A 15,677-nucleotide genomic window follows, 5' to 3' on the forward strand; every position below is an offset into this window, starting at 1 on the left:
GATGGCTCCTTGCCCTTTCTGAATTCCTTTCTTCCCTATACGCTCTCCTGGACATGAACCCTCTATATGAACATTCACCCCTTAATTTCTTTCTCTTTCAATAACTCATTCTAAGCAACCACTGATTTGAAGATTATTTGGGAAGTAAATTTTTGAAGTCATTTAACTATTTCTACTCCAGTCAACTGAGGAAAGATTCTACAATGGTAAAGCTGTAATTTAAAGAAAGACATTCACCCAAGAAATGTCATTATAAAATTAGACACTTGAACAAACTGAGAAGGGAGAAAGATGAGTGTATCAGCAGCTAGACTTTCAAACTTGTAGTTTCCAGGATCCCAGTCCAGCAGTTAGGAGGGAAGGCCCTACATAAAAGTCCGTTTGTCAGTCACAAAATGATACGAACACTGTATAACCAGCATTATGAAAAAATATTGATATCTGGACCTCAGTCCCTTAAAGAATGTAACTGGAGTAGGAATGCTCAGGAGGTCCCAATTCACTGCTGGCTGCAGACACAGCCAGATTTGCACACTCATACACTCACTAGTCAGCTTTAAAGATTCAGGGACTAGTCTGCTACATGGTTTTTGGTTTGCTTCATTTTCTAAATGGACTTGGAAAATGAGTAAGAAAGAACATCAGGCAAGAACTATGATCAATCAAGAATATAGTATCTTAAAATGTTCCAGGAGACTACTTCGTTATTTGCTATTAGTTAGTTTCACTAACTTACAACTCTCTAATTTTGTTTCTAGAAATAACTAAAGTTTCTTCAAATTATATCTGATACTAAAAAGCACAAGAGCTTATATTCTTTATTTTACCCTAATCTTGATCAAATGAGAGAAATGCATAGTGCCTATGTAATCAATCTTAAACCCAAACAAACTACCCTGACCCCTGCTTTTCAAGTGTCCATCTACTGGTAATTTCAAAGTCACCGTCTTTTAACTCTTCAGAAACTGAAGTTTAGTAAGAATTACGTAAGTTGAAATTGAAAGCAAAGCTTGCAAATGTATTTAAAAGCATAAATGTATTAATTACCATTTACAATGTAGAAATAAATATCTACCCTGCAGTAGTGATATTTTTTTAAATGTGGGAATGTGAATATATTAAGTAATGTAGGTACACTGAAAAGATGTGTTTCTCTCTAATGAACTGGTTATACCAGCATGTAATGTTTCTACTTACATATTCATGTTCACAAAAAGGGTAAAGTATATTTCCATTGCAGTAAAGTATATTTCTATTATTACCCTTATGTTTTTCTCTTTTAAAGATTTACTTATGTATTTTATGTATATGATTGCTCTATTTGCATGTATTCCTACCCTACAGAAGAGGGCATCAGATCCCATTATAGATGGTTGTGAGTCACCATGTGGTTGCTGGGAATTGAACTCAGGTCTCTCTGGAAGAGCAGCCAGTGCTTTTAACTACTGAGCCATCTCTCCAGCCCCCTCTATTATTATCTTTAAAATCACAAAAATACTTTGGTCTCGAAAAACCAAAAAAAAAAAATTAGGATTTTTTTTTAAACATTCCTTCCCAACACTTAATACATAGAGGGGTAAATTAGCTTCCGTAACTATATCAATCCTTGAAATAGTCTGTTAAAGTTTCTCTCTCTCTCTCCCTCTCACTTCCTCTCCTCTCCCCTTCTCTCCCCTCCCCTCTCTCTCCCTCACTACTGTAGCCCAAGCAGGCCTTGATCTAGCAAGTGATCCTACTGCCTCAGCCTCCAGAATGCTAGGATTACAGGCATGAGTCACCACACCCCACTCCGGATTCTCAGTGTACGTAACCACTCACTATGTCCAATTCCCTTCCTAACTGGAATTAAACACTTTGCTGTCCATTCTGTAATCGGAATTTATTGCCTAGGCAAGTCTCCTAGTTTCCAAGCGATCTCAACAGTTTCTTCTTGATTCTTTCAGAAACAGTCAAAAACAAAGGTTTCCCAGACAGAACCAAGCAGACAGAAAACAAGCGCTACGTGCACCAAACCCAACTCCGTAGATTTGAAAGCACTGCCATTCACTACCTACCACCCATCTCATCTCTTCAGCACTTACTCTATCTCTGCCTCAGCTGTACAGCCTGCGGGAGGCACTGCTGATCCTTCACAAGCCCACACACAGGCCTCACTTCACTCTAAACCAGAAGTGCCCCTTGCGTCAAGTCCAGCCATCGAAGCAGCAACTGATCATCACAAGAGCATGGGCACTGGGGGATGGCGGCATGGCTAGAAGAGCTTACTGCTCCTGTAGAGGCTCTGGGCTGGTTCCCAGCACCCACACTGGGTGGCTTGCAACTGCCTGTTACTCCAGCCTCAAGGGATCTGACATCCTCTTCTGACCTCCTAGCTCATGCAGGCACACACGCATGGATGTAAAAATATTAATAAACCAATCTTTAAAAAATGGAAAGCAATTACACTTAAGAAAATACCATAATGTATGGTTAAGTAAAATTTGACCTCTAGCTTTTCAATGAGGTACTCTTGAGTTTCGATCTTTGAATGTAACCCCAAAGTTACAACGGGAAGAAAACATAGTTTAAAAAAAATGCCAACACTGCAAAAATCTATTTTAATTTTTCATTTTATAAATACACACCTTCATATTATGATACTACATGGTCTCATTTAGGTCTTAAATTTTAAACTTTAAGCTTGGCATTAAGCTTTTCTTAAAGGAGGTGCCAATATAAAATAAATTATAACACAATACAAATTATTATTAAAAAAAAAAACTCACACAAGCTGGGTGTGGTGGCACATGCCCTTAATCTCAGTACCTGGGAGGCAGAGGTAGGATCATCTCTGAGTTTGAGGCCAACCTGGTCTACATAGTGAGTTCCAGGAGCTGGGGCTTTGTGGAGACTGCCTCAAAAACCAAGACAAAACTCTTACAATAAGGTGAAGGAAGAGTGAAAGGGAAAACAGGAGACATCTGCCTCCGGCCTCACTAAGCACAGGAGTGAACACACACATGTTCTCCACCAATCTCAAGTTTCTCACTAGAAAGAAATGAATAGTTTGGTAAAGACCCACTTAAGCTCACTGAGAACTGCCACACTCACAAGTTCTGATTACTTCCACCTAACAAAGGTAGCTTCGTTATTTATTTTTATCATTTGCAACTATTTACATGTTACACTGAAAGCTGTATTTTCCTTTAAAAAATACAATAAATCTACTCTCTTGAAATTTAGTCAATGAATTTAGTTGCTAAACTGACACTTTGAAAGTCTGTTCATCTCTTTCCCTAGCACCGAGCAAAGCACAAAAGCCAAAGGATGGGGAGGAGGAAGGGAAACTTGACCTAACTGGCATTTGGGGTGAGGCCTTTAGGAAGTGATCCGAACTAGGTAAGGCATCAGGTCACAACCTTCCTGACTGGTATGAAAGGTTTCTAAGAGGGAGAGAGAGCAGAAGAGACAGGTGTGTATGCTTCCTGACTCTTGTCACGTGGTAAGGCACATGCCATGGGACTCTGCCAGCAAGAAGGGCATCAACAGATATAGCCTATGACCTTGGACCTCCAGAAGAACCATGTGTCCAAATGAAACCATTCTTTATAAAGTTATCCAGCCTCATGGATTCCTAAAATAACAGATAAAAGGACTAGTAGTCCTCAATAAGTGTTTACTGGGTATTAAGGGTATTAAAGGGCATTAAGAATAAAAAACAGGGCTGCAAAGATGGCTTAGCAATTAGGAACCTGTATTACTTTTCTTGAAGGATGTGAATTCAATTCCTAGCACCTAAGTTAGGCAGCCCAGAAATGCCTATAACTCCAACTCCAGGGGATCTAATGCCTCTGGCCTTCACGGGTACCACCCCCCACCCATGTGGCATACAAACAAAACTACACAGATTAAAAATAAAACAAATCTTCAAAAAGGAATAAAGAACAGAAATTCAATGAGAAAACAGGAATCTGATGCTTCCTTGGGTTATGAAATGAAAAGAAGAGAATTTTAAGTCAACATAAAAGCAACCACAGCTGGCACTAACCCTAAGTACCTGCACTAAGCCTATTTAACCTGCCATAACCTTGGTGCATTTTATTGGCTACCTTCTTATAATACCTAAAGTACTTCTAGGAAAACAAATGAAAAATCATGTTATCACTTCCCATGACTAGTACAAACTAGTATGCTTGCACTATTACAAGACTGTCCCCAGGCACCCCAGATTTACTCTCACCCCTCTATCTGAGGTGTTTCCCACACTATAGCTGCTATCATCTTTTAGAGATACTAATATGATCACACTGCCTTCCTGCTTACAAGTTCACAGCTTCTCGCTCTTCTGGGCACGAAGAACAAAAGGAGCAGCGTGTCTAACAGGGCTTAGGCCAGCCTCTCCTCCCCTTCTGACTTGGTAGAAGGTAGACTTGGTTTTGTAAACATGCCAATTTTCTATAAAGTCTGTGTAATCCCAACAAAATTGTTAACAGGATGCTTTTAGAAGAACATAATAAAAATCACTCCCACATTGCTTTGGAACAAGAACCAAGTAAAAGTTGTTTGGAAAACTTAGAGGATTTCAGGGGGGGAAAAAAAGACTATTCTCTCCAGATAATAAAACACAGCAATAGAAAATAAAACTGTCCTCTAGGAAAAGAATCAGCCGTGACCTATCAACAGAATCATATAGAGAGCCGAAGAACTACACCAAAAATACATGGGAACAGAGAGCATGAAATCAACAGAGTATTTGAAATTAATGAAGGAAAGATTTTTATTTCATTAAGTGGATTTAAAAAAAAAAAGATGTACTTTTATTTTATGTATACAAGTATTTTGCATGCATGTATGTTTGTGTACCACATGCATGCCTGGTTCCCCAAGAAAGCCAGAAGGGGGTGCTGGACCCTCTAGCACTGGAGTTACAGATAGTTGCGAGCCACCACATCCATGCTGAAAACTGAACCCGGGTCTTCTGGGAGATTAGCGAGTGCTCTTGACTGCTGAGGCACCTCTCCACCCCCCATTAAGTGGATTTTTGAAAGAAAAAAGTAATCTAGATCTCTACTAATATTCCCTCCAACAAAGTAAACCACATACAGACCAAAGAGTTGAAGTTTAAAAAATAAAGTTCTAATATAACTAAAATAAAATACGTATGAATTTTAAAATCTTTTAAAATGAAGAGGGCAAAGTCTTTTTATTTTTATTTTATTTTATTTTATTTTTTTTGTTTTGTTTTTGTTTTTGTTTTTTGTTTTTCGAGACAGGGTTTCCCTGTGTAGCTTTGCGCCTTTCCTGGAACTCACTTGGTAGCCCAGGCTGGCCTCGAACTCACGGAGATCCGCCTGGCTCTGCCTCCCGAGTGCTGGGATTAAAGGCGTGCGCCACCACCGCCCGGCTAAAGTCTTTTTAAATAGGTCATAAACTCAGAAGTCATAACAGGTAAGATACAACAAAAAAAATCCAACTGTGTAAGTGATTCAAAATTTCTGTGCTTTGAAAAGTACCATAAACAAAGGGCAGACTGACAGAGAATAATTTTAACATTTATATTTTCCCTTACATATTCATACCCACTACAATATAACTTCCATAGAGAAAGTGTGTGATGTATGTGTGTGTGTTTATGTGTGTACGTATCTATGTGTGTGTGTTTGCTGCTATATTCCCAGGCTCCTAGGCCTAGAATAATACTGAGCACATGGCATATACTCCATAAGTAACTGCCGAATGAATGAATGAATGAGTACCTGATATTCTTATCTCAGTTAGAAAGGGTCAATGCAAGAATGAAGTCCTGAGTTTGAATCTCCAGCACATACATTTAAAAAAGTCCTATGTGGTGTTATCTAGAGTTCCACCCTCATTGATAAACATTCTTAAAATGCCAAACTACATAATTTTTTATCCTCTCAGACTAGAAATGTGATAAATACTCTCTACTACTTTGTGCTGCTATAACAAATTATCTGAGATGGGGTCATCTATACAGAAAAAAAAACTTTCTTAGAATTTTTGGAGGACAGAAAATTTAAGAATACACCAGCAGGGTTGTGGCTAGTAATAGACAGATCTCTGCATCCTATAGAAGGATGCCATGCCATCCTCAACAAGGCAGGAAGTGGAAGGCAGAAGGAGACCAAGAGACCAAACTCCCTGGGTCAGACCTTCTCATAAGGGCACTAACCAATTTCCAAGCACAGTGCCCTAACAACCCAAACATCCTCCCACACTGCAGCTCTGGGAATGAATTTCCCAGCACATGAAATGTGAGGAACACATTCGGATCGGATCCCTTCCCTACACCACTAGTGTGTAAACTGTTGAAACACTTGGCAACCTGTACCAAAGCCAAAATACAGATACTCTGCTACGCATGGCAGTACATGCTACAGTCCCAGCACTCAGGCAGGAGGATCCCAAGTTCAGGGTCAGATTGATCTACACAGGCAGTTCCAGGCCACCCTGCACTATAGAGCAAGACCTTATCTCAAAAACACCAAAACGTTAATTAATTTCAATAAAACACATATATTCTTTAACCTGGCAAGTCCATTTTTAAAGAAAAACACATAGAAAGATCTATGCTTATGAATATTTAGAGCTGCTTCTTTTGCAACAGTAAGACTGTGCACATAATAAAATACTTTATAGTATTGAAAACTATAAAGCAAACCTACTACATAGTACAAAGCACATTAAATAGAAAGGTGCGTTTAAAACAGAATCTGATTTTCTTTTCAAAGTGTATATAAGGCAATCTTCAACTATGACACACAGAAACAATTTGGTTTTTTGGTAACCCAGGTTGGCCTCAAATATGGCGTTAGTGGAGGATGAACTTCTGATCCTTGTCTCTGTTTCCTGAGTATGCCAGGTTTATGTGATGCTGAGTTTGAACCCAAGGCTTCATACATGCTAAGAAAGGACTGTACCTACTGATCCAGAAGCTTTCAGAACAGAGGTAGGGACTCTTCATTTCATTTAAAAAAGAAAAGAAAAACATAAGCAAAGAGGAAAAATTGAAAGATAGACATTAAGAAAACCCAATGGCTATGAAGCCATGTTTATAAAGTGTATCTTTACTTCCAACAGGATTTTAAGTTACTTTCAAAGATGTCATAAACATGTGGACTACAGCACTGAAGAGAGAACACAGATCTCTCAAATTCACCAGTACTGGACCAAGACCTGGCAGAGAGTGAAAATGAGGTGTTTTTAAAAGGAAAATATACAAACAAAATGGAAATCATATAGAAAAGGCAAGGGTATGGAAAATGATTGTTATTGAGTCCTAAAAATGCAGCAGGCCTCCTGACACCCCTGTAAAAAGCTGATCTTCCAACAGCTTGAGGAGCTATAGCACTATGAAGGAAACTGCCAGGATCTACCAGCCAGATGCCTCTGCATGTTTTATCTCTAGTGCTATAACCCCAGTCAAAGAACTGAGTGGACTTCAGACACCACCAAGACCACCTGCTAGTCTCTCTCTCTCCTCTAAGATTCAGACTGACTGAACCCAGGGCTTTGGGCATGCTAAGCATGTCTACCAATGAATTTAACTTCCAGCTCCCTCACCTGTTATTTTGAGCACAGATTATCATTTTCCCTCAATATAGGTTTTTAAAAAAAGACTCCAAGGTCAATGGCAGCTTAAGATATATATATATATAATCTTATCCAAACTGAAAAAGCCAAGGGATAGAAATAGAGCTCAGTGCTATGAGCTTGCCCAGCATGTGCAAGGGCTCTGGGGTTACATCATCATTGGCAATGGGAAAACCAGCTATCCAAAACAACAAAAAGTGTTATTTTTTAGAGGAATTCTCTGTGTAGTTCTGGTTGTCCTGGAACTCGCTCTGTAGACCAGGCTGGCTTTGAACTCAGAGATCCACCTGCCTCTGCCTCCTAAGTGCTGGGATTAAAGGCAGGTGCCATCCCGCCCAGCAGTTACTATCTTTCTTATGTTGCTATTTATTGGCAGGAATACATAAAATCTAGAACATAAAATATAAAGAAGCTTGAAGAGAGAGTTCCAGAGCCAAGAACATCAACTTTTGATTGCCTGTGTAAGGAAAGGAATACTAACACAAATAAAAGAAATGTGAGAATAATAGTTTATAAATCACCCCACATACTCAGCTGGGGCTATAAATTTGCCTTCACCTGTATCAAAGCATCTGAAGTATGAACTATCCAAGAAAGAAGAAAACACTGTCTCAGATACCAGGTAATCTTACCTCTTACCTGTTTTTACTAACATGTTTACTAGTTAGAAGAATTCAATCAGAAATGTATTTCAATCCAATAGCTAGGTACAACTACAGCCAATGCTGATAAATCAGGACTGCATAAAAGTTACTCAAGTGTACAGTTACCTTGAAACAGCACCAGTCAGGCTAAGCAGAACTAAACAACAAAGACAGACAGGGAAGCACATCCTGGGACTTAAGAATGGTCACAAAGAAGCCAGGCGATGGTGGCGCACGCCTTTAATCCCAGCACTCAGGAGGCAGAGGCAGGCGGATCTTTGTGAGTTCAAGGCCAGCCTGGTCTACAAAGCAAGATCCAGGAAAGGCGCAAAGCTACACAGAGAAACCCTGTCTCGAAAAACCAAAAAAACAGAATGGTCACAAAGAAATGTTTTGCGGGAATTAAACTAGGAATAGCTGTGTTGTGTGAATCAAAGACCTCAACATTTTGTCCCTAGACCAATCATTCTGTAATATAAGAGCCTCCCGTAACACTCTACTTTCCTCCTTCTTTGATAAAATAAAGACAGTCCTTCATTATCTAGATATTTCTCTCTGGAAGTTCTGGTGGAAAAAGTTTGACTATCTCTACCACTGATACTGTTTCAGACAAAACTGATCCGTCATTTGTGGTCTGCATCCCTAAACCGTTTTAAAGGAAATTAGAAGTATATACTCTTGCTGATCTGATGAAGGGCTTGTTGGATAATGTGAATGCTGTGATTCCATTTTCAGGAAACAGAAACTAATCCTTTCAGATCAAACTTCCACCCTAGGAGTTTTAGTACAGTGTTTATCATACCCAGCAAACCTGCCAGAGAACAGTTCATCTGCTACAGCAGAACAGAGGAAGATAAAGGTCTCCAAAGCCCTAATAGCACTTTCCCAAAAAGGGGCCATAAACTTAACACCGCTGACAGCCAAATGCAATCTGCTCTTTGCAGACCTAGACAGGAATTGCTTCAATACTATCTCTTCCCTCTTCCTCACCATAAAATCTACTCACTCCTGGTTGAGATGCACAGATCTACATCCCAAGACGCTTAAGAGATTAGGAACCCACAAATACCAACAAAGACAGGAAACTAGGACTCTGTTCCCACAGCTTTACCACCATTTCACTTCAGAAATGACGCAGCTACTGAATACTGAAAAGCAAAGCAGAAAGTCTGCCCCAGCACAGCCAAGACAAACCAGATGTAACAGCATCATCTCTGTCAGATAAAGGTTTAGTGCAGAACACCTTAAGGAGACACTTACTTGATCCCACCCATCCCTTTTATATCATCCCTGAGAAGGAATAAATGAAGAGTCCTTCAGAAAGCAAGCACCATACAGAGACGTGTTCATATACCAACTCCAGTCCAGTTAGAGTTGTGGTCCTGGGGTCCAAACAAGAGTATCTTAAATGCCTTCTTCATATATCATTTAATATAATTCAAAGAGGGGTTAAAAAGGAAGAATATTTACAAAAGAACTTCTACAGAAAGAAAAAAAATTACATGCAATTAGATAGTTCCCATCTTAAACTTTATTTTGGATCTTTTGTATTTAAATTCTTCATTAGTTTTAAGACTTCATCAGGAGAAATTAAAATAATATAAACAAAATAATACAAATAAAGTTAAATAGTATTTACTCAAAATTAGTTCTTTTTTAAGTAAAGAGTCTTCTCCCCAAAAGAATTTGCATGGAAGATTATAAGTAAATGTCTGGTGGTTCTTTATATAATAGTGTATATTATAATTGCATCATATAAAAAAATTCAAGAACATTTAAAACACAAATAAAAGGTGTGCCACACATTTTTTAATTGCCAATGAAAAAATTCAGGGTTACTGTTGTATGTGGAAGAGATAACAAGAAGACCAATTTATTTCTTAGACATAAAATGTTCTGGAGGAGTAAAGGAACAGCCAAGTCAAGAGGTACAGCCACAACAGTGGAGATAGAGAAATGTCAGGCCATGGAACCACAGACCACTCAGTTCCTACTCTTCCCAACTTGCAATTCTCAGAGTCATGTGACAGACATATATTACAGATTAAAAAGTGCCAACTGTTTATTTTGGTGTAGTATCAAAATTACCATTCAGAAGAGCAAGTGTGATATCAGTAAGCCCAGAATTCAGGAGAAAGGCAGAAGGATCCCAAGTTGAGAGCAGCTTAGGCTACACAATGAATTCTAGTCTAATCCCATCATAAAAAATAATAATCACAAAGACAGCACTAAACAGTTAAGAGTGGCAGTGTGCACCCAGTCCCAGAGCTGAGAAGGCTGAAGCAGGAGGACAATCTGAAGGACAGTCTACACTATGTAATGAGGTGAGTAAGGTCTATATGGTGAGGTACTATGTAACAGGGTTAGTGTAGTCTATATGGTAAGGCACTATATAATGAGGTGAATGCAGTCTATATGGTGAGGCACTATATAATGAGGTGAATGCAGTCTATATGGGGAGGCACTATCTGGAAAAAAAAAGCCACTGTGAGCAGCTTTTTTTTTTCTTCTTCTAATTTTTCTTAAATTTTCACTCAAATAATACTCCACAGATTCCCCAACTTTCTCCTTTATTCAATAAAACCGAATTCTACTCCATTCCACACCCTTTTCATCTTTATGACTAGTTTCTCCACATCGTCTTCCCTTCCGGGAAACACTGTCTCAGGTTCACACTCACACACCTTCTGGAAAAATCACAACCAACCTTCTTAAAGCTGGACCCTCTATCTTAAAACCAACAACAGAACTAATCACATTTTAAGAAGATGCATTTATTCTCTTTATTTATGTGTGTGCCACAGGGGTTTCATGTTCCACATGTGTGTAGGTATGTGAGGCGGTCAGAGAGCACTGAATCCCTTGGAACTGGAGTTGTGGGTGCTACTGATGCATGGAAAATCAAGAACTGCCCCTTCCCTGTCCCATGAATTTGCTACCATGGGCATTCTGGCAAAAAAGATAATATATTATATATCACTGATACAAACTCTGTCCTTGGTGTCCCCATAATCACAGAACCCACTAAGGCAGTGGTTCTCAACCTTCCTCATGCTGCAACCCTTTAACAGAGCTCCTCATGTTGTGGTGACCTCAAACATAAAATTATTTTTGTTGCTACTTCATAACTGTGATTTTGCTATTGTTATGAACTGCAATATAAATATCTGACATGCGGATGGTCTTAGGTGACCACTGTGAAAGGGTCACTTGACCCAACAGACTGCAGCCCACAGGTTGAGAACCATCACACTAAACCATCCTCACAATCCAACCAACAAGAAAGAGCAAAACCATACAAAAGTAGTCTTGACTGAATTCCAAGTCTCTCCACTAATGAATGAATAACTTTCTACTCAGCAATAATCATTATTTCTTTGGACTATCACCCTAGGAATCAGAGTCAGAATATATTTATCTCTTCATATTTGGGGGCTGCCAAGATGGCTCCACAGAAAAAAACACTTGCCCTGCAACTGTGTAGACCAGAGTTCGGATCCTCAGACCCTATATAAATGATGAGTAGGCTTGGCAACCAGCCTGTAGTTCAAGCCCTGGAAGGTAGAGACAGATGATCCCAGAACAAGCTGGTTAGCCAGACTTGCCAATCAGTGAGCTTTTGGAGTGACTGAGATAACCAGCCTCAGAGAATAAGATGAACAGTAATGGATTCCTGACATCAATCTCGGGCCTCCACATGCATGCACACACACATGAATACATGTGTGCCAGCAAGCACTCAAGCATACACATACATGTGCACACACAAAAGAAAGTTTTTGCTTATCTTCTCTCATCCTTTCCTTTCACAGCAATCCATATAATAAGTTCACCTTTGATGTTTCCATCTCATCAGTATTTGTAGCCCTCACTGATATATACAATCTTTTGTAAGACTGATACATACAATCTTTTGTGAGATTACTGAATCTATTCCAACAGCTTTCAGCAGAGGACCTCACATGGGGGTGCTTTAAAGGTTTAATCCCAAAGAGAAGCCAAGAATGATTCCTTATACTTTAGTTAAAACCAACCAACCCGCCCACCTATACTCACCAGAGTATAATGGGAAGAAATTTCTTGGAAGGTTTTAAGAGAATCTGCTATGTTAAACCTGCTTTGCCATTGTTCTGAATTTCGCAGAAGATCAAGTATGTCAAAGTTGGAAACGCTAGCCCACAGTTGGGAAACCCTGGAACCCTGCCCACCTCCAATTCTGCATATCCCAAAATTTCAGAGAAGTTCTTACTTTCATTTTCTTAGCTATTTTTATTTTTTAAAGACTTAATGTTTCATTACTCTTATTACTTATTTTGCCAAAAATGCAATTTAATTCAATCTTTTATTACTTTGAAGCCAAGTCTAGGGCTGACAAGATGGCTTAGTGGCTAATGATGCTTACCACCAAGTCTGAAGATCCTAAGCACCCACATGGTAGAGAGATGCTGTCTTCTGACCTCCATATGCATACCAGGAAACACACAACCCTGCCCCCACCTCAATAAACAAACAAATGAGAGAAGCCATGCCTAGAATTAAGTGGATATGCACAACAAAAGTATATTTAAAAGTTTAAATACCAAGTTTAGCAGGGCAGTGGTGGTACATGCCTTGAATTCCAGCACTCAGGAGGCAGAGGCAGACAGCTCTCTTGAGTTTGAGACCAGTCTAGTCTATAGAGTGAATTCCAGGACAGTCAGAGCTGTTACACAGAGAAAGCCTGTCATAGATAGACAGACAGACAGACAGACAGACAGATATACAGACAGAGATAGACAGACAGATAATAGGTATCTTTGCTAGGTGCTGTGATTGTTCACCTTTGATCTCAGTGCTTAGGAGACAAAGGCAGGCTGACATTTTTTGAGATGCTGTCAAAAATAAAAATAAAATATAAAAATAAAAGCGAGGTATCTTAGTTGCAGAACTTGTAAAGGCTGAAGTCTCTCACTCTTTATTCTTATTCCTAATGTTTTACATGCCAAAAGAGCCCACCGGTTAACTTTCTGCATCCCAATTTACTTCTCAAAGACCTACCCCAACACCCTACACCACACAGATCCAGCACTGTTTATGTGGTCTTGAAATCAATATATTTCCCATCCACTGGTGGTTAGTTGAAATCAGACACAGCCAGGCACAGCCAGGCAGTTTTTATCATTTTAACTCTCCTTCTTCCAAGCAAGAGTACCCTCACTCATCTTTTAAATTACTTATTTTAATTTTAAAACTTCTGGATGTTTATTATCTTGGCAGCTTTACTTTTTCTCTGGATGGATTAAAAGGTAAGTTTAAACAATTTCGGTTTCTTTCCCTAATGTATTTGACGACCAGAATCCAGTGTTAAAAGTACAATGATAGTGATCTTTTTACTATGCTAACTCACTACAGTGGCACAGCTTCCTTGCTATCTGTAACTTCAAAAGTCTAACTAAAATGTGACTTTGCATACAGTTAAAGCTGGTTGATCTCTAACCATCTTTCCTAGCACTGATACCTAATTACCCTACATATTTCTAAAGAACCTAAAAATCTATTTAGTGCTTGATTTTACTGTCATCATTTCTTGTTTTATTTCTGCTTTTACTACTATCAAACATTCAGATGCAGTATGCCATTACTTTCTTGCCTAATATTTTAAAATTACTAAAACTATCTAATTTTAAAAATCAAATATTAAAAAAATTCTATAAACCTCAATGCCAGTTTTTCTTTCAAAGCCACAATAACTGCCTCCTAACCAGTTAGCTCCTTATTTTAGATATCAGAAAAACAGTAATGGGCATCTTCAATAGTTAATTCTATTTCAAAGACCAAAATGCTAACTTTCAAACTAACAAAGTTAACTGAGTTAAACATTTTTTATCTTAAATCAAATAAATATTTCTCATGGATGCAGTTTTTAAAATAAAGTATGAAAAACTCCCTAACATATACAAATGAAAAATAATTCAATACACTTCAAATCCTGAAATGTTTCCTTCCATCCTCACTGGCTTTAACACTCAATAGTTAATACTTCCCTTCTTTTAACCAATCACCTATACCCACCAATGCACATGCAAAGCAGATCATCTAGACCAGTAGTATTTACAATGCCCCTCCTCTGACCTTAGACAGCCTTGTCTTTATATCTATATGGATGTTCCCATGACAACATTCATTCAGTCCAATACTATTTCCAAGTGAAAAGAGAGCAGCCAAAACTCTACATGTTTCATTGCAAAATAGCACACATGCTAATGTGTAAGGATTTTCTTCTTATCACTATTATTAATGAAAAAATTGATGTCTAGAATTTCAGCAAAACAGTTAATGCTATAGAAATAACTAGATAAATACAGTCATTGTAGACAATTATTTTTTAAATCACTTGAGATTTTCATTTACTTACTCTTAATACATAAAGTTGATATACTGGGCCAAGAAGCCTGCTTCAATCATAATTATGTATAGTAACTACATTTTTGTAAAGCCAGTTTACTGTATCAAATTTGATTTTTTTTTTTTTTTTTTTTTTTTTTAATGTTGGCTGCAAAGGTCACAAAACCTGGGTGAGAAATTCTGACGAGAAGCCAAGAAGCAATTCATGGACAGCAGAGGCAATTCGAGAACACAGGACACATAAGTTACATAGGAATCACAGCAGCTTTTTGATGTGAAATAAGTAGGAATATTAGCATACAACAAAGCTAAGAAGCAAGACTGTTGTATCAAGTTTAAAACTAAAATGCACAGGATCAAATGTCACCAATATCACTGTCTAGACCACTTTCAAATGTGAAGTTATAATTTTAACACAAAGAAAGTCTCTGATAATATGGAATATATTTACTTTTAGTACAATACACATGTCAACCAAGTGATTCACAATATAAGGGAGACAATAAGAGAGGGAAGAGTTTTAGTAATTCACCATGTGAAAGGGAAGAGTTTTACTTTGTTGCTAAAGGGGAGCATCAAGGTGGGAGGTCAGGCATATACTTTGAAAACATATATGTTTCTTGTAGGCTTTGCACTTTAAGAAGCCTCAGAGAAGAGGCAAGAGTATACAGTGAGTAAATTTCATAAAGCACGCTAATAAATGATCAAAGCCACCTCTCTGCACGGTAAGTACACATTGTTATAGAATAAAAATCAAGAGAATGTACAGAGAACTGCATATATTCCAACTGGAGATTTGTGTTAAATAATTCAATTGTTTTGGTACCATTTATTAATTTATATTTAATGGCTCATAAAAATACAACATGAATATGCATCTTAATGAAAAGATCTCACTTTTATAAAATTTATAATGAGGTGCTTTTTTGTTTTGCATTATCACTTTTTAAAAATAAGCCAATCCAAAAGCTATAAAGATTCATTGAGAACCAGTACAGTAAACTCAAGGACCTACCTTCCTCCAAACAACTTTGAAGACATGAGCATGAACTGCCT

General features: G+C 38.2%; 1 protein-coding gene across 2 annotated transcripts in view; it reads right to left on the reverse strand.

Moving 5' to 3' along the window:
• The window catches only part of Hibadh (3-hydroxyisobutyrate dehydrogenase), a 105,286-nt gene that overhangs the window by 50,787 nt on the left and 38,822 nt on the right, over window positions 1-15,677 (reverse strand). The window lies entirely within an intron of this gene.

The sequence above is a fragment of the Peromyscus eremicus genome, chromosome 3 (genome assembly GCF_949786415.1).
Source record: "Peromyscus eremicus chromosome 3, PerEre_H2_v1, whole genome shotgun sequence".
Lineage (NCBI taxonomy): Eukaryota > Metazoa > Chordata > Mammalia > Rodentia > Cricetidae > Peromyscus > Peromyscus eremicus.